Raw genomic sequence first — 20,371 nt, 5'->3', positions numbered from 1 at the left:
TGAAGATCTAATTTTAATCACGTTAAATTGATTTTATCTCTTTTTCAAAGTAAATTACACACAGGGCCATATTACCGTCTGAAATCAGTTGTCCGTCTTCTCAATAGTTTGATATCTAATTGAATGCTACATTGCTCCCCTCGCTGTGCTAGGCTTGCTTCTCAACCAATGAAACTATCCAAAACGTCTTATCTGATTATCAGCCACTGAGTACGGAGACTATTTCCCTTAAACGCCTCTGCTACATGGCTAATGTTCCAAATACCTACACTGCAATCCTGAATTCTAACCTTCCTTGGCACGTGGATAAAACAAATTTTAAGGCAGCTATTGATATTTTAAAGAAGAGTCAAATTGATTAGTGATTATTAACTTACTATGAAGTCATTAAAAAAAGGAGGTTATTCGTCATTTGTTCTGGAGAGTGGGAATGTATGTGAAGAACTGTATTGATACAAGTTGGCCTATAGGTCATAAACTGCTGGGGATAGGTAACTCAAGTACCTGCACTTTCCACAATCCATCAATAGAATTAAGAATTTTATTTGGGATGATTCAGTTTTAACTGATAAGCAGGTTTGGTTACAGAGAACATCAATGGATTTCTGAATATCCCGTGGTACTTTTCGGAATGTCAAAGAGGTGGAAGGACTAATTGGTGGTTCATATACCCTGTATATACATTTTTGGGACTGGAACTAAGTTCTAAAGATGAGGACAAAAATATTAGCTAATGTGACTCTTACTTTAGTCCTTATACTGAAAAAGAGGCACAGATGACAAAAACAGAAAGAATTTTAGTCTGAACCAACAAAGTTTAGGAAGAGGAGATGGTGAGCCTATAGTAGGCTACATTTAATATAAGCTATATTAAATAGTCTATGCCCCTTGATCCACCAGTCAATATTCTTTCTAAAATAATAATGATTCTGTTGTAATTTTTTTAGAATTTCTTCATTTTTCATAAGGCATCTCATATAACAAAAGGCAGTTTAGCTACTCATTGATAAAATTTGGGGACATATCTGATTATAATGCTTAGGGATGTACAATGCTGCTATGTCTCCTTTTGAGCTGGCATCACTGAAAGTTTTGCCACTGCTAACAGCAGTGCCTGCTCTAAATGAGATTCCTTCTCAAGTTAGTGCTCCTGACTGTCTCTAGCCCATATAACTGCTCGAAGAAACTTTAAACTTCCTGGATAGTTTCATAATATGTTTTATAGAAATTATGGCTGAATGTGTAAACCCCCCCCCCCCCCCCAAGAAAATACACCCGTGGAAAACGCCCTCTGAAGAAAATATCCCCCCAGAAAATACCATCACCATGCTGTTGGTTGGCCTTCAATCCATTTGCATTTAAAAAGTGATTTCAACTAAATTTCTGATCTAATGAACACGCTTCAAAGTTTCTGTGACCATGAAATGGAGGTATGGATAAGGAACGTTGAGGCCCCTCCTACAAGGAATAAATTCTGCCTATTTTGGGGTTTATTGTTACTCTGTACATTAATAACGACAGTGTAGACCAGAAATATTCCTAGAAATCATTAGAGACTACATATAAATTTCACATTTTGATAGCTTTTTATAAAACTGCTGCTATCCCCCCCCCCCAAAAAAAATTAAAAAATTGTTTAAATATGTAGACCTTCCTCCATACCTTCTAATGCTTAATAATTATTAACCTTGAGTGAAGACCAAGCCTGAGATACAAGCAATAGAATTGAAAAAGAACTTTGATATAATTGAATTTCCAATTCAAACCTCTTCCTACACATAAACTTAAACTCCATACTATAAAATTGAACCACACCCCATCCCCCGTCTACTGAAACAAAATTAAGCTAACCAAAAACTTTATTCATAAAAAATTGTACGCGGTTATTATTGCCAGATTGTTTTGTTGCGTAGTTCTATATTATTTTCAGACTTATTTCTCATGAACAATTGTTCTTAATTTGTTACTCTACTACCTGATATCTATGTTTAAAAATTGATCCAACAGTTCGTGGTGATGAACTGCAAATAAAAGAGCAACTCGATCCAATAGCAGATGGCCATTCACACTAGGCTTAGTCATAGTCACAATTACACCTTGGCGAAAACTTCTTGTTTACATTGGTCTTTGTTTGTCAGTTCTAGGCGTAATAATAGCTCAATTTAGATCAACTCACCAGCAACCAACTGTTGGTTTTGACCAATTGCATAGAAATCATTGGCAAGATATTTGACAAGAATATATCAACAAGTGAAATGATATAATTTCTTATAGAATTTTGATAAAGGGTTACGCCAGTTTTGCCGTTTACTGAGACTATCTGTCTTGGATTTACTGAGAAAACATCCCAATAAGTATTTGAAAATGCATCTAATAAAGGTCTCGATATTATTTTTGAGCAAGTGACATCCCAATTGCCTCCTGTGCATTTTCCTTCATCAAAGATACTTTTTTTCTGTCTTATTAAACAGAAACCATTTTTATTCACTTGCACAATAAGTTCTTAAAGAAAATCAAACTCTCCTGCCATTCCATATCTGCACTATTTGCCTACCTCAATTCCTATTATATTTCTTACCACTGATCTTCAAACAAACAAAAAAGTGAGTTTTTCGCCAATATCCGCAATTCTGTGGTTCGTTAGCATCCGTCGTTGGCATTTTCAAGCTTGTTTAGATTTTGTGGAAATTGCCGATGTTGGTGAATAGCTCACTTTTGTGTTTGATAGGTATTTGATTTTAATTCTTTTAATTTTTCGTATATATAGAATTTTTGTTTAATTTTTGGCGGTTTTTCTTCATTGGTTTTGTTGTACTTTCTGCGCTAGTTTTTTGGTTTTCGTTTTTTCCTTGATAATATTATTTTTTCACGCTGAAGAAGAGGGGTGTTGCTCTTTCAATATATTCACTTTCTGTGTTTTCTTCAGTATTTTCATTTGGCCTTTAAAAACCCCATTTTTCATCGTTTTCTTTCTTTATGTTATGGCAGACCAATATGCTTTAAGAAATTAGATCCTTGATAGTTTTTCATGGTCTTTTTCCTATCCGTATGAACTAACTATGAAAAAACAATAGCTTGAGAAACACAAATGAAATACATAGTTGGCGTTGTAACCGTGCATAATTTTGACTTAAAGTAGCAAAACCGGGACAGACCGACAGAATTTGTGATCGTTATATGTCACTTGGTTAATACCAAGGGCCATAAGAACAAGTTTTGAAAAAAATTTCTTGTGGAAAAATTGCCATCTGACACTGACTCAAGAATGGCGAATATCATTTCAATTTGTCTTAAAAGTATAGGTTTATTACAAAAAGAAATATATGGCAATTTCGAAAAAAACCTCAAACCCCTTAAAAATGGTGTCAAATCATTTTTCCTCATTAACCCTCCTTGAACAACAAGTAAAATCACTTTTTTTGCATCGGTAGCACTGACCTGTCTCCCATTTTTTTTTTCTTTCTTTTTTTTTTCTTTCTTTCTTTTCAACAGGCCTAGCGGGCTACCAGAACATCATAGAGAGATAATTAATAGCTCAATTAAAAGCTATTTCTCATATCAATATGTTTTTTATAAACTACGCTATCTGCAAGAGCAATATGGCAATAAAATGGCTATTTCTTGTGCCATTTCTCAAGGGGTGGCACTAGCAGGCTACCAGAACGTCATGAACAGATCTTGCACAACTCATATAAAATATATTGCTCATATCAACGTCCTTGATATAAAATCCACTATTAGCAAGTTCTAATTGACACTAAAGCGGCACTTTTGGTGCCGTGTCTCAAGTGGAAAAGCCGGGGCTATTGGGCTAGCCAAACTTATGAGAGTGATGTTTAATGGTTCATTTGAAAACTACTGCTCATATATATGTGCTTTTCTTATATCAATTTTACCATTCGGAAGTGCGATATAGCACTGAAAACAACACTTATGGTGCCACTTCTAAAATGGAGAAGATCTGAAGTACAAAATATGTACTATCGTAATAGTTATGTTCCAGAACCCTTAACTAAAGGTTTACAAGAAATCCTCCCCCTCCCAGCCTCCTTAGTAAGTTTCATAAATGGTCTGCTCATCAGTAAGCTCCTGAAACATTAGCAGGGCACCACACCATCGTAGATAGATGTTAAAGGGCTAAATTAAAACCTATTGCTTATATTAAATAGGTTTTTAAAAATGCTACCATCAATTAGATTTCACAGATTTCAATGTTAACTAGTTTCCGGGAGGAATTGCAATGAACTCTTTGTCATGGTTGAAGCATTAGCTTCAACCTAGTAAAGAGCGAACCACAGGACATAGTAACTAAAAGTTAAAAAATATTAAACTGTCTTTATTTTCTTCTCTTTTATAGGCCTAGGGAGTTACTAGACCATCATAAAGAGATGCTTAAGCCCTCATTCAAGAGCTATTTGTCATATATACGTGGGTTTATATCAAATCCGTCGTCTGTCAGTGCCATATTGTACGAAACAAGGCACTTTTTATGCCGTTTCTCGAGGGGTGGGGCTAGTGGGCTACCAGAACATCTCACTTAGATTTTTGATAGCTCATATAAAAATGCTGTTCATATCTACGTTCTTGCTATAAATTCTACCCTTTACAAGTTTCAAATGGCACTACAAACGGAAGTTTGCCGTGTTTCAAGTGAAAAAACTGGGGCTAGTGAACCAGAACTTTTTAGAGTGATGTTTAATGGCTGACTTGAAAACTTTTTCTCATATCAACGTGCTTTTTAACAACTCTACCAATCATAAGTGAGATATGGCATTGAAAACAACACTTTTGGTGCTACTTCTTAAACAGAAAATTTTGGAAGCATAAAACGGTATCATTGTAGTAAATATGGTCCAAAACCCTTAACTAAGGGTTTGCAAGAATACCTCCCGCAAATTCCTCCCCAAGGCTCCCTTAATAAGCTACGCAATTGAAGTCCTGTAAACACCAATATATTAAATTACATTATTAGTGGTGTGGATGTGTTAGTGCAGCACTGGACTTTAAATTAGATTATCATTTCTTCGATTCCAACTTGGATTTTTTTTTTTCAATCATATTATGTTCCATCTCATGCTCAGTTTTTAAAGAATATCCCGGGAAGGCTCATTTTAAACCTATTACTCATATCTACGCGCTTTTAACAATTTTACCATCCAAAATTGCCATATAGCACTAAAATTGACACTTTTTGTACCACTTCTTAAGCAGAAGAGTTTGGAAGCAAAAAACGGTACCATTGCAATAATTATGGTTAAAAGCTCTTAGCTGGAGGTTTATAAGAACCCCGCACATATACTCCCCCTCAAGCAAGTTTCACAAGTCGCCTACTCATCTTAAAAGTTAAAGATTTTTACGAAAACAATTAACTTAAAACATTTCAGCTAAAAATCTGCCAAAAATTCAGCTTGAATGATCAACAGCTTTAAATTGAACTTTCAAACAACATTTTGCAATGAGGCTTGTGTGCTAATTCTAACGATGGTAATTGAGGGGAAGGGAGGCCTTGCTCCCTATGTTTTTCGCTCCTGGGTAGGCTTGAAAACACATTTTTAGGTCATTTTACTGGAAAAGGCAGTATTCATTTTAAAAAAAATAGAGGAAACAACCAAAAGTGTACTTTGCAGGAATGGGCTATCAAGTTAAATTTATAAAAAGCGACTGGGTAAAAATATAAGCTTTTGAATGAGCCCTTAAACAGCTTTCTTTTGTTACAGTAGCCTTCTAGTTCTGTCAATAGGTGATTTATAAAGCCCTGTCTTCATTATTGCTTTTTCAAGCGTAGTCAGCCGAGTAAAATCAACAATCTTCCAAATTATGCAAGTTACTTTTCATGTTGATGACTCCAGAGTCTAATTAGAAATTGAGGTGCTTAGCCAATATAAAACGAACACTGACAATATCAATGTGCTTAGAGAGGCGACAACTAGTGATTTACAATTGATTGGGAAAATCAATCATGAAATATTTCGTATATCTAAATGGATGACTCCCAATGTTAAGATTGATATAAACCTAAAACTTGCCCCGTCCAATTTTATTTTACGAAAAGTACCACTTCACCTGATGCAACATTCTTCCTCACTTCGGCAATACTTCTTTTATGAAAACAACAGGTTATGACTTATATTGCTTTGGCAAGTGAAAAATTAAAATCTAGTTGAAATCATGTGAAACTGCTCGTTCGGCACACAATCACAAATCAACGACAAACTGTCACGGATTCACTTACCTACACAAACTCTTCATTTATTGATAATGAAACTCCTTAAAAACTTGCTTTGACTTTGGTAAAAAGTTCGAGTCCTATTGGATGATCGACAAATTCCTTACAAAAATTCGAAATGTTTCGACTTTCATCTCTTGTATGTAAAGTAAATAGAATTTTGCTCTACAATTTACATTTCGATAAATCCTACAGGACCCTATATGGATTGGCAGTACAATCCCTAGATCGACATTTACAACTATTCGAAAATGGTATAATCCATACTATGTTTACAAAAAGTCATTTAACAATGCATTGGATTTGTCTGGTGCTCAAGATATTAGCATTGTTCTAACTGGTGCTGTACGTTTAGAGCGTAGCTTTGCCGAACCATTGACGGGGAGTATATTATTATCCTTACTAAATCAATTTAAAAACTATTGGGAAAATACTCCTTATGGAACTGTTTTATTAGACATGGCATCACGAACACAAATCAAATAATCAATTTATTCACTTTGGATCCGTACATCTCAAAATACATAACCTATTGTATACCCTGGGATTTCCTTCAACACATTTATAACGCTAGCAATAGCATTATCATTGTTAATAGTAGTCTGGTGGCTGTAAAAACGGGTCATTGGCTATACATCATTCAAAAGCCACGATTGTTGAATTTTTCGATCCTCTTGGTATGCCGTATGCATTCTACATACCCCATATCAATAACTTTCTTGAGGAGATCGGAAAATTTATTATTCAAATCGGACGCGAGTGCAAGATTTATCAACCAAAAGCTGTGATTTTCATGCACTACTATATTTTATATTTTGATGTTGTGGCTATACTAATAATGACTTTTTCAGCATTCATGTAGACAATCCTAAATTGAACGACTTTATAGCTGAAAATACCCTTTCCTACCTGTATAATATAAATTTCAGTGCACTAAGAGTGTTTAAGTGTTTAAAAATCTTTGTAAATTGGTTTATTTATAAAACTATGTATACATAATAAAAGTCTTCATTCTTTAAATTTCTTCTTCCACGTATAGGTAACCCGTCGGCAACGGTCAGTGGTGGCCGCTCGTCAGGATTCAGCTTGTGCTCATCTTAAAGTCAGAGTCACATTTTCTACATTACAATGCCAATTCTGTTTTATTATGTTTCTTAGTAAAGTCAACAATACTATTTTGATTCATATTATAAAATTCACATGTTTCAATTCGCTTATTTGAACTAATGTCACGCACGATATTCTAATATGAAGAATGATTCTCTGTAACAGCCAAATGAATATCAGTAGGTTTATAATGATAGTAACCATTGTCTTCACAGCGATGTTGTAAAAACCAGACTCTCTTATTATTCCAACAGTTGAAGCATATACCAGGTTCTTCCTCCCAAAGCAATTTAAAAAAGACGATTTATCATAAACCGATTTATCATAGTCACAATTGGAACATAGGAAACCTCTTGTGTGACAGTCACAAACATCTTCAAGACAGGAATTATAATCTTTAATTTGAACTGCATATCCTCTATGTAATTTTCATGGATTGTACAATCTATACCTTTCATCATAGTCATCAACAATAGCTCAATTCTCACAGGATGACCAGCTGCCTAATTTATCCAAAAATAGAAGACATGTTAAGAACATTTTCACTGTTTTCAATGTCTCACTTCCAAAAAGAAACTGACTTGGGATCGATAAAATGAGTGTTCCTTATACTTCTAGGGATAGTAATCTAGTGACGTCGCAAAACCTATTCGTTCAGGATTTTTTGAATTATTTAATCTTTGGTTAGGCTCTAGGTAGGGTAAAAAGCAAATCCACAACATCATTTTGTTTTGTTTCAATTAGTATGTCAGTAAATTGAGTAAATACACCTGGCCCAAGACGTAAAAGTCTCATACAATATTCAAGAGATGGAGAACCGTTTTTCATTAAATCGTCAAGCATTCTTTAAGAAAATATTTTCCTTTGAACTGATAATTTTTGAAAATCATCAGTAAGAATCAAATATTTTTCCAAAGTCACAGGATTCAACATGATCTTTTGTTTCTCAAATCCAGCCATTTTTAATCCTGATGCTCTCACTGCAGACTATAGACTAACGAAGCTAAAGAATGAAGATTCTTTTTACCTTCTCGTATTCAATAAAATATTCCAAAACAAAAACATTTTCAAAAATGGAGTAGTAACAAACTCATTCCTTTTTTTATATATTGCTTCACATCATTGTCTTCAATATATTTCACTTTTGTACTTGATCCACCTTGTAGTCTTTGAATATGTATTATATTCACTTCTGCTGCAAAAAATAGCTGTTCTTCCAACTAGAATTTGCTCAATGATATCACATATCCCGCAAACATCTCATCCCACTCAAGAGCTAGTCAAAAACCCCTAGTAATTTCTACTTCAACATTAGGTACTCTTGGTCTCATTTCCCTACTACTAGCACCCTCAACTTCCAATAGAGTAAACGCATCCATTACTTAAGAAAATGCTATGAATAATGTCCAGAGTGTTAACGCTCTGAAAACTTTCCCAATATTCAGGTAAATAGGCCGTAATCTTTATCAAAACAAGCGTCGTTGACCTTCAAAACAAGTTTTCACTTAATTATAAAGGTCCTTTGGAACCAAAACAAGTCAGGCAAAATTACGTCATATACTTAAGTAAACAATGGACTATGATCAATTTTTCCTACAACCAGGGGGTCCCCACTTGACTGGTGGGCCCTGAGTGTTTTTCCTACATGCTTAGGTTTTTAATTAATTACGTAACAACTAAAGAGTTCTTGAAGAAAATATTTGCACAAGTAAATAACTACTTAATGATCAAAGAAAAACACTCCCTATATTATTACGTAGCACCCAGGTGTACATAATAAATAATATCAGCGTCTCGAGGGGTTAGCAACTTCACGTTTACTCCCTATCCGCACGCTCAACTATTCCAGTGGACTAGTTCATTGAACTCTATGAAATGTAACAGATAGCAAAACATGTAAAAACACGTAGATATGAGCAATAGCTTTCAAAAGAGCTATTAAACATCACTCAACGATAGTGTGGTGTTTGGTAGTCCGATAGCCCTGTACCCTACTGGTGAGCAGACGTTTTGCGAAATTTACTAGGGGGGCTGGGAGGGGATATATACGAGAAAGACTCTTGTTAGCCTCCATTTAAGGGTTTTGGACCATAATCATTACAATGGTATCGTTTTATACTTATAAACTTTCCCACTTAAGAATTGTCGCCAAAAGAGTCGATTTTAGTGCTATATGGCCCTTACGGAGGGTAAAATTGATAAAACACGAATGGATTTTAGAAATTGCTTTCAAATGAGCCATTGAAATCTCTAAAGAGTTCTGGTATCCCACTAGTCCAAACTTTTTTACTGGAGACATGGCACCAAAAGTGCCATTTTCAGTGCCATTTGGCACTTAAAGACGGTGGAATTTATAAGAGGAACATAGATATGAGTAATAAATTTTATATGAGCTATTAAAGATCTGTCTACGATGTTCTTGTAGCCCATTAGCACAACCCCTTGAGTAATGACACAAAAAGTTTCATTTTTAGTGTAATATGGCACTTGCAGATGATGAAATTAATGAAAACTACGTAAATGTAAGAAATAGATTTTAAACAAGCTATTAAATATTTTTCTAAGACTTTCTGGTAACCCGCTATCCCTGGAAAGAAAAAATGGGAGACCGATCAGTAATACCCATGCAAAAACGTGATTTTCCTTGTTGTTCAAGGTAAGGGACTGTAATTCCTCAGTACACGGTTTTCAACCATGCTGATTGCAATGGTGCACTTTCCATTTTGATCTTAAGCCATTTTTAAGGGTTTCAGATAAGGCTGCATCCAGGGGGTTAGGGGGTTGACCTCCCCCCTTCGAAATGTTTGGCCGGCTCGTAAAAATGAATCAAAATACATATAACCAATTTTTATGCGTTTTTTGAAGTCTTTTTATTTAAACCCCACCCCGAACAAAAATTCGTTTGTAACCCGATTCCCCAAAACAAAATATTGGATATGGCCCTAGTTTCAGGCTTTTATTCTAAATCACCATAAATTTATTTTCATAATAAAATTTTATTTTAACACAAGCAGATAGAATAGTACTACTCCTCAATCAAGGTCCTATGGCCATTTTTCGTCACTAGGCAGTTTTGTTTTTTTTCAAAACACGTCTTTTAAATTTTGATTACTATGGGATGTTGGTGGCTCTTTACTAGGTTATGGCTCATGCTGCAACCATCATTACTTTATTGACTGCGATATCTGAAAAGCTGCACGTTGTTCGCAAAAACCTTGACCTGAGGTAAACGCTCCGTGTTGCACAAACCAGTATTCAATATTATAAAAAAGATTCTATTGAGTAAGAATATTGTATGAAAAAGGATTGATGAAATGGTTCGGCCTGTAGAAAACTTTGTGACTGCTTAAAAACATCTGAATCATCTATACAGCTTGATGAGTCAACATTACCAGGGCACAAAGCTCTACATTTATTTTTTGTAGGATTTGGGAAAGAAAAATATTCCCAAGAACTATTATTTGCTAAATCTTTAGAAACTTCTATGTTTTCAAATTTCAATATCTGTAATATTTTAGGATTAAAAGTTCGTTTCTTATTAAGTAAGTCTCGGGAGACCAAAAATGACATCATAATTCAAAAATTTCATCATTTATCCCCCATTTCCACCCTCAAGTAAGGTCAGCAAGGGATGTGAACAATAAGAGGGGAAATGAAAAATTTTAACTTGTGTTGTTTTTTGGGGATTGTAAGGTTGTTCTCTATTAGTTCAAGTCTGGGGAGGGACCAAAAACGACATTTCCCCCTTGTTCGTATTTTCCTACATTTCCCTTAAAAAGGAATAGTTCTGGACGGTCAATTTTAACCGCTTCTGAATATGTTATTAGGTGAACTTTTTTGAACATCTCGGTGCCAAAATAATATATCTGATGCTCACATGCCAAGGCCTAGCTTGTAGTTTTATGGGACTATAGAAAATACTACTACTGCTAATGATCAACTGGCGTGCCCCCAGCCACCTGAGACCAACATTGCTACGTATGCGCCTCCTCTATCCTTATCTCCTCAAACCCTTCCTCTTTACACCCTCCCAGGATAACTGTAATAATGATGACTATAATTGCCAAATCCTGTCAAAATTTTGCTTACAATCCAATATTCGAATTATCAAGCAGAGAACTGAAAAAGCGGAAAGCTACCAATTGTTGGCACCTTCACTTTAACGCCAATAAATTGTTTATTTATTGAGTTGGTTGCCCACATCCTGGTTCAGCCTGGGCATGATTTGAAAAACGATCAAACGCCAAATTGAATAAATATTTTTTTTCAACTAAAGTAAAGAGTAACATTAAACACAATCAGAAATTATACTGTTTACGAGAAAGCATACCCCATCCTATAATCTTACTCTTTATGCTAAAAGTGGACTTTTTGTATAATTCTTTAGAAACGACTGCTAAAATCCAAAGGCCACTTGAACTTGAATAAGAATTTTAAGACACTGTAGTAATTAACGACTCAGTCAGTAGCACCGGTGGAAAATCAGGTTAAGGCTTCAAAAAGGGCAATGGAACTTGTAATTTCCTATTGAATGAGTCCCCTGCGAAGTTTATTCGACGTCATTCGCATGAAGACTTTATATCATGGTTGCAGAGATAGCTGCAACCTATAAAGAACAAACCGCAGCCCATAGTAACCAAAAGTTAAAAATTGCGCTTTAAAAAAATATGCCTCGTGAACAAAAATAGCCATCTGGCACTGCTCAGGAATAGCAACTGTTATTTTGGTTTGTCTTAAAAATATAAGTTGATTGCGAAAAGAAGCTTATGGTTACTTCGAAAAAAAGGCTGAAAACCCTAGAAAATGGCGTCAGTTCAACCTGAAAAGCGCACCACTGTAATAAGAATGGTCTAAAACCTTCTACAAGGAAATTGGAGTCCCCCTCCTTGAATAACAAGGAAAATTACTTTTTTGCATCGGTAGCACCGATATGTCTCCCGTTTTTTGTGTGTGTTTTTTTTCCTTTTTTTGAGCAGGCCTAGTGGGCTACCAGAACATCATAGAGAGATGCTTAATGGCTCATTCAAAAGCTATTTCTCTTGTCTATGTGCTTTTTATAAATTCCGTCATCTACAAGTGCTATATGGCACTAAAATGGCATTTCTAAAGGGATAAGGCTAGCGGGCGGCCAAAACATCGTTGACAGATGTCTAATAGCTCACATAAAAGCTATTTCTCTTATCTACGTTTTCTCTATATAATCCACCGCCTGCAAGTGCCAAATGGTACTAAAATAGCACTATTGGTGATATGTCTCAAGTAGAAAATTTGGGGATAGTATCCAGTATCCAGAACTTCTTAGAGATATTTTTAATAGCTCATTTGAAAGCTATTGCTCTTATCTACATGCTTTTCATCAGTTCTAGCATCCGTAATGTCATATAGCACTAAAAACGGAAATTTAGTGTCACCTCTTAAGTGAAAAAGCTCGGAAGTATAAAACGCTACCATTGTAATAGTTATGGTCCAAAATCCTTAACTGGAGATTTACAATAGCCCCTCCTGTATGCTCCCCCTCCCAGAAAAGTTTCATTAGTCCATTGGGAGAATTCACTATGACCTCTATAACACTGTCAGCCAACGCTGAGGCTCGCAAAATTATTTTTAAAATATTGAATGTTCTTAAGAGGAAAAAAATCATAGAAAAAAAAAATTGAATCTCAAAATTCCGAATAACTATTCCTTAATGTACTCCCTCCCCTACTCCTGTTTACAAAAGTTGAGCTTACCCAATCATACTTTAAAGCTCCCACTCTTTATAATAGAAGCTTTTATTATCTCAATGTTTTTTAGCCAATTAAAAATGGTTTTGCTGAATGTCAGCTTTTGGTGCTGACATAACTCTCCATAGTTTTTGGGAAAAGGGCTGTAAGTTACACAACTTGGTCTTACAAGAACAAATGGATTGATTTCTATCATCAGCCGTTGCAGTTCAGTTACTAGTGTGCTAGACTTTGAATCAGAATGGCATGGGTTCAGTTCGGTAATCGGCCAGTTTTATTTCAATCATGGTTTTGTGCCTTATATTTGATTATTTTTCAGCTAATTCACTATTTTTGTTAATTTTTATGTGAATTACGAAATGTTCCATGCACTATTTGGGGAACAAATTACGCCCTGGACCCCAGCCCATTGCCACTTAGGGGTTGTAGAAGTGTAGGCATATGGTTCTGGAAACACTCAAAGTTGTCAAACAGTTCTTGGTAACGAACTGTATTAAGGAGTGACCCAGCTCAATAGTAACCAAAACTCTAAAAAATAGAATTTTGATACCAATAGTTACATCAAAAGAATCACATTTTAATGTTGATTTTAAATATATAAGTTTCATAAGATCAGTTATACCCATCAAAGTTATGAGCCTGAGAAAATTTGCCTCATTTTAGAAAATAAAGGAAACACCCCCTGAAAGTCGTACAATCTTAACAAAAATCACACGATCAGATTCAGCGTATCAGAGAACCTTGTAGAAGTTCCAAGTGCCTATCTAAACAAATTTGGAATTTTGATTTTTTTTTTTGCCAGAAGACACATGTTTTTTTTGTTTTTTTTTGTTTGGTTTGTTTGTTTTTTTCCCCAGGGGTGATCGTATCGACTGAGTGGTCCTAGAATGTCACAAGAGGGCTCATTCTAACGGAAATTAAAAGTTCTAGTGTCCTTTTCAAGTGACTGAAAAAATTGGAAGGTACCTAGGCCCCCTCCCACGATCATTTTTACCCAAAAGTCACTGGATCAAAATTCTGCGCTAACCATTTTATTCACCATAGTCGAAAAACCTAATAACTACGTCTTTAGGGATGACTTACTCTCCCACAGTCCCCTTGGCAGGGGCTGCAAGTTACAAACTTTAACCTGTGTTTACAGATAGTAATGGTTAGTGGGAAGTGTACAGACCTTTTCAGGAGGATTTATTTGGTTTAGGGGGAGAGTTGAGGGAGGAACTTCTCATGGGGGAAGAGAATTTCAGTGAAGGGGGCGCAGGATTTTCTAGCATTATTTGAAAAAACAATGAAAAAATTCATATGAAAAGTTTTTTCTAGTGAAAGTAAGGAGCAGCATTGAAACTTAAAACGAACACAAATTATTACGCATATGAGGGGTTTACCTCCTCATTATACCTCAATCTTTACGCTAAAGTATTTTTAGTAATTTCAACTATTTATTCTACGGCCTTTGTGATTCAAAGGTCATTCTTGAGGAATTAGGACATTTAAGCTTTAGTGTAAAGAGCGAGGTATCGACGAGGGTTGAACCCCCTCATATACGCAATAAAAACATACGAATATAGAAGTTCGTTACGTAAGTTAATTCGTATGTTACGTATAATTTTTACCAATGAAAACGTTTGTAAGAAATTAAAAGTTCTAGTTGCCTTTTTAAGTAATCAAAAAATTGGAGGGGAACTTGGCCTCCTCTCTCACTCCTTTTTTCTCAAAATCTTCCTATTAATTGCAATTATTTCATATGCAAATTTTGTTTTAATTATTTATCTGCGGAGAGCCAAGATCAAAACATGCATTAATTCAAAAACGTCCAGAAAATGAATAAAAAAACACGTTTTTTTTAAATGAAAGTAAAGAGCAACATTAAAACTTAAAATGAACAGAAATTACTCCGTACATGAAAGGGGCTTTTCCTCCTCAATGCCCCGCTCTTTACGCTAAAGTTTGACCCTTTCTCTTAACTCCACTTTTGAAAACAGTAAGAAACTTTAGCATAAAGAGCGGGGTGTTGAGGAGGAAAAGCCCCTTTCATATACGAAGTAATTTCTGTCCGTTTTAAGTTTTAATGTTGCTCCTTACTTTCATTTAAAAAAAAACTTTTTTATTTAATTTCATTAAAGAAGGATTGCTTATTTATTCATATTATTTCCTTTTTATGGCACTTGGTATTAACCAAGTGACACATAGCAATCGCTAATTCTGTTGGTCTGTCGCGGTTTTGCTACTTTAGGCACTTCCAGGTAAGCAAAGACGATGACATTTGGCAGGCGTTACAGGAACCGAACCAGATTAAAATAAAATAATCGTTTTTCCAAATTGACCGTCTGGAGGGAAGTGGGGGGTCAGTTAACTCGGAAAAAATAGAAAAAATGAATTATTTTTAACTTACGAACGGGTGATGGGATCTTAATGAAATTTTATGTTTGGAAGAACATTGTATCTCAGAACTTTTATTTAAAATCCCGACAATATCCGCTGAAACTGGGGGGAATCGGGGGGGACCTAAAATCTTGGAAAACGCTTAGAATGTAGGGATCGGGATGAAACTTGGTGGGAAAATAAGCAGAAGTTCTAGATACGTGATTGACATAACCGGAACGGATCTGCTTTGTTTGGGAGAGTTGGGGGGGGGGGGGGTAATTCCGAAAATTAGAAAAATGAGGTATTTTTAACTTACGAAGGAGTGATCAGATCTTATTGAAATTTGAAGTTTGGAAGAATATCGTGTCTCAGAGCTCTTATTTTAAATACTGACTGGATCCGGTGACATAGGGAGAATTAAGGGGGGACCATAAATTTCGGAAAACGCTTCGAGTTGAGGGATTGGGATGCAACTTGTTGGGAAAATAAGCAGAATTCCTAGATATGTGACTGACTTAGCCGGAGCAGATCCGATCTCTTTGAAGGAGTTGGGGTGGGGGGGGGGGGGGGGTAATTCTGAAAAATTAGAAAAAATGAGATGTTTTTAACTTACGAAGGAGTGATCGGATCATAATGAAATTTGATTATTGGAAGGATATCGTGTCTCCGAGCTCCTCTTTTAAATCCGGACCGGTGAAATTGGGGGGAGTTGGGGGGGGGGGTCTAAAATCTTTGAAAACGCCTAGAGTGGAGGGATCGGGATGACGCTTGGCGGTAAAAATAATAAATAAAAAAAAAATAATATGTAAAAATACATATCCTAGATATGTGATTGAAATAACCGGGACGGACCGCTTTCTTTTGGGGGAGTTGGGGGTGGAGGGTTAATTCTGAAAAAATTTAAAAAAATGAGGTAATTTTAACTTACGAAGGAATGATCGGATCTTAATGATATCTGATGTTTAGAAGGATATCGTGTCTCAGAGCTCTTATTTTAAATCCTGACCGGATCCGGTGAAGGGGAAGTTGGGGGACAGAGCCTAAAATCTTGGAAAACGCTTCGAATGGAGGGATCGGGATGAAACTTGGTGGAAAAAATAAGCACAAGTCCTAGATACGGGATTGAAATAACTAGAACGAATTTGCTCTCTTTGGGGGAGTTGTGGGGGGGGGGGTTAATTCAATTTTTTTTAAATGAGGTATTTTTGACTTACGAAAGAATGATCGTATCTTAATGAAATTTCATATTTAGAAGGACATCGAAACTCAGATCTCTTTTTTTCAATCCCGGCCGGATCCAGTATAATTAGGGGGGGGGCAGAAATCTTGGAAAATGCTTAAAGCGGAGAGATCAGGATGAAACTTGGTGGAAAGAATAAGCACAAGTCCAAGATAGGTGACTGACATAACCGGACCGGATCCGCTCTCTTTGTTGGAGTTGGAAGGGGGGGAGTAATTCAGAAAAAATTAGAGAAAATGAGGCATTTTTAACTTACGAACGGGTGATCAGATCTTAATGAAATTTGATATCTAGAAAGATCTTCGGTTTAGAACTCTCATTTTAAATCTTGACCAGATCCGGTGACATTGAAGGGTGTTGGAGGGGGAAACCAAAATTCTTGGAAAACGTAAAAATCGAGATATCTTACGAATGAGTTATTGGATCTTAATGAAACTTGATATATAGAAGAATCTTATGTCTCAGATGCTCCATTTTCAATTTGAATCGGATCCGGGGACATAGAGGGTTGGAGGGGGGAAACAGACATCTTGGAAACCGGAAATCTTGGAAAATCCCTAGAGCGGTGAGATTGGGGTGAAACTTCATGGGAAGAATAAGCACAAGTTATAGATACGAGATTGACATAAATGGTACGGATCCGTTCTCTTTGAGGAAGTTGGAGGTTGTTAATTTGGAAAAATCAGAAAAAATGAGGTATTTTTAACTTAAGAACGGGAGACCGGATCTTAATGAAATTTGACATTTAGAAGGAACTCATGTCTCAGAGCTCTTATTTCAAATCCCGACCAGATCTTTTGACATTTGGGGAGTTGGAGGACAGGAAATCTTGGAAAACGCTTATAAATGTCGTAGATACGTGATTGACGTAACAAGACTGGATCCGGTCTTTTTGGTAGAATTAGGTGGTGGGGTTCAGTGCTTTGGCGAGTTTGGTGCTTCTGGACGTGCTAGGACGATGAAAATTGGTAAGCGTTTCAGGGAGCTGCACAAATTGACTTGATAAAGTCGTTTTCCCCGATTCGAACATCTGGGGGGCTGAAGGGAGAGGAAAAATTTGAAAAATTAACTTACTTTAACTTACGATAATTTTTAGTTACGAGTGGGTGATCGGATCTTAATGAAATTTGACATTTAGAAGGACTTCGTGACTCAGAGCTCCTATTTTAAATCCTGACCGGTATTAAGCCTCTGATTTTGCTTTTAAGGCAATCTATTGATTCTTAGAATTTTGATAGAGTTCATACCATACGAGCTCTTTGCTCTTGGCTCTTCCGACCTCGTCACAAGTGACATATGAGCTCTTAGCTCTTGTTTTACTCATTAATAAATAGCATAAAACTATTGGTAATGTATAAAGAGAAATAGCACTAAGATCCTATTAGCAATTTTTTTTTTCTGTGATATTTTTCTGGTTGTCAGTTTACTTTCCAAATTTTCTTGTTTGTTGTTATTCCACAAGTGTATGTCTAATGCTTTTTGGTATTTATCAGGGGGGAGAGGGAGATGTTTAGTGAAATAAGTTAGACATACAGTAAGTTAGACATAGTAATTTTAAATTAAAAACGAGCAAAGATTAATTTAAAAAACTAAGTTTTTGAGGGAAGTAAAGAGCGAAGTTGAAAATTGTGAAGGACAATAATTATTACTTCACAGTCATATATCAATAAAACTAGTACAAATAAACCAAATAATCATGTTTTCCTATGTTTGTAGAAGTATAGAAAACGAGCGCTTTACTGAAAACACAAAACAATGTAGGAGTTTTGGTACAGTAAAAGTAAATCGATTAAGGCCACTTTTTACAGTAAAAACATAAAGCATTTTTTTAGTAATACTAAAGTGTATTTCCAACAATTTAAGAATGTTTATTATTCATTGTTGGTATTATAGCTGGTGAGACTAAAATGTTACCGGATAAATCAATCCAATATTTCTGCATGCTGTTCAGTGACTTTGCGGTTATTAAAAAAAATATTTATTTTCATGCTTGTGTTTTTAAGGTAATTTTAATTGTGAGCTGAAAGTTACTGATATCACAGCTGGTGTAAGACTACGAAAAGCTTTATAGATCAGTTTGCTTTTGTTATTTTACGTACTCACTTTTGACTAATAAATCAACATTTTTGTTTTTTATACTTGTTTTCGGTGTTTTCAGTAAAGCGCTAGTTTTCTATAATCGTAAGATCATAGGGCAGTGTGATTACTTGGTTTATTTGCACTTATTTTATTGATATATTTTAGATAGACTGTGAAGGAATAATTTTTGTTGGTTTAAGTTTCAACTTCGCTCTTTACTTCCCTCAAAAAACTTTGTTTTTAAAAAATTAATCTTAACAAAAGACCAACTTGCACAGCTTACAACCGTTATCCAGGGACTGGAAAAGGGGTTGTTGAACCCGGAGGCAGGGTTATTTGGTCATTGGACTATCTTTAACCAAATGGTAATCCCAAAATTTTGATCATATAAAAGGTTATAAAAGGAATTGTTCAAAGGGACTACAAAAAAAGATAAAAAAAAGCATAAATTTTTTATATTCATTTTTTTACGCTTTTACGATTCGAACAAAGTTTTCAGGGGAGGGGGGGGTCAAAATCCCTAATACTCCCTAGATACGGTATTGATGTTAGTACCTTGTCCTTCTGGATGAAGCAACAGCTGCCTGCACAAGTGTCAAAAAATTGAATATTTTAGTCAACATAAATCTCAAGCACTCTAAAGCAAATTTTATTTGTGCATTTTCATATGCTAGAAAATAGTTGATGAATTTTCGTGCTTTTGGAATATGTAGCCCCCCTCCCCCCAAAAAAAACTAATAATAATAATTTTTTGATAATATCTGGACCGGGATTTACCACTAAAAATTGGTTCAAGGTGGGATAATTCTTTTTCATGTTCTTTGTTCAAAGCAGTATTTGAGGGGACCTGTCCCCATATAGTTAACATCACCCCTCACATGCTTCATATTGTTCAAAACTTGGGACTCACTAGATGATTTCAAAAATAAATTTAGGCCAGTTCTTTTCGTGCCAAGTTCTTGCTCGACTTATTTGTTGATAAATGAGCCACAAATATTGCATCACGATACTTAAATGGTGATTAGTGTAATTGGATCTCCTGCCGGCTTCAGAGGTTTACACAATTTTTACCTCCTGCAGGAATTTCCCTTCCATATATGTAAGCTGAGATATGATTTCATATTTAAGAGGAACGGCGGAGGTGGTATGCATAACTTCAAAACTTACCACTAAGCATTTACAGAAATAATGGATTTTTTTCATTAGAGTGGCGAAACCCTATATAGGCCAGTGTATTCTCCTGATGAGCCCTTATGTTGGGTGTTGCCTCTGAATTATTTGTCTAGATTATTTTTTCTATTGTTCGGTAAATGACGACTTATACTTATTGACGACATGACTGCCTGTCCATGGATTATTCTTTATGGTTGATTGTGTGTGGCTATGCTGTTTGACCTATGTGATTGTATGGATGAGTAGGGTTAAGGCCTCATTCAAGTGATGGTCTATATTAATCACTAATTTAGGAAAACAGTCTTCCTTTTCTCCTTCTGTCTCTCTTTTTTTTTTTTTTTTTTTTTTTTTTTTTTTTTTTTTTTTTTTGTGCTGTAGCATTGGTGATTTCTCTTTTCATGATAAATTTATTTTGCGGGGTGGTTGCAATTATAGTTTTGGGCACAAATCCCAATCAGAAAA

The 20,371-nt window shown here is 35.5% G+C and overlaps 1 protein-coding gene across 1 annotated transcript in view; it reads left to right on the top strand.

The window, feature by feature from the left end:
• Positions 1-19,758: 19,758 nt before the first annotated feature.
• Positions 19,759-20,371, top strand: part of LOC136032568 (protein FAM177B-like) — a 42,586-nt gene continuing 41,973 nt past the window's right edge. Inside the window, exon 1 of the mRNA XM_065712842.1 lies at positions 19,759-19,835. The gene's annotated coding sequence lies outside the window, so the exon portion shown is untranslated. The remainder of the gene's footprint in view (positions 19,836-20,371) is intronic.

The sequence above is a fragment of the Artemia franciscana genome, chromosome 1 (genome assembly GCF_032884065.1).
Source record: "Artemia franciscana chromosome 1, ASM3288406v1, whole genome shotgun sequence".
In the NCBI taxonomy this organism is placed as follows: Eukaryota; Metazoa; Arthropoda; class Branchiopoda; order Anostraca; family Artemiidae; genus Artemia; species Artemia franciscana.
Note: the sequence above shows the minus strand (reverse complement) of the source record. Positions and strands in the feature narration are given on the sequence as shown.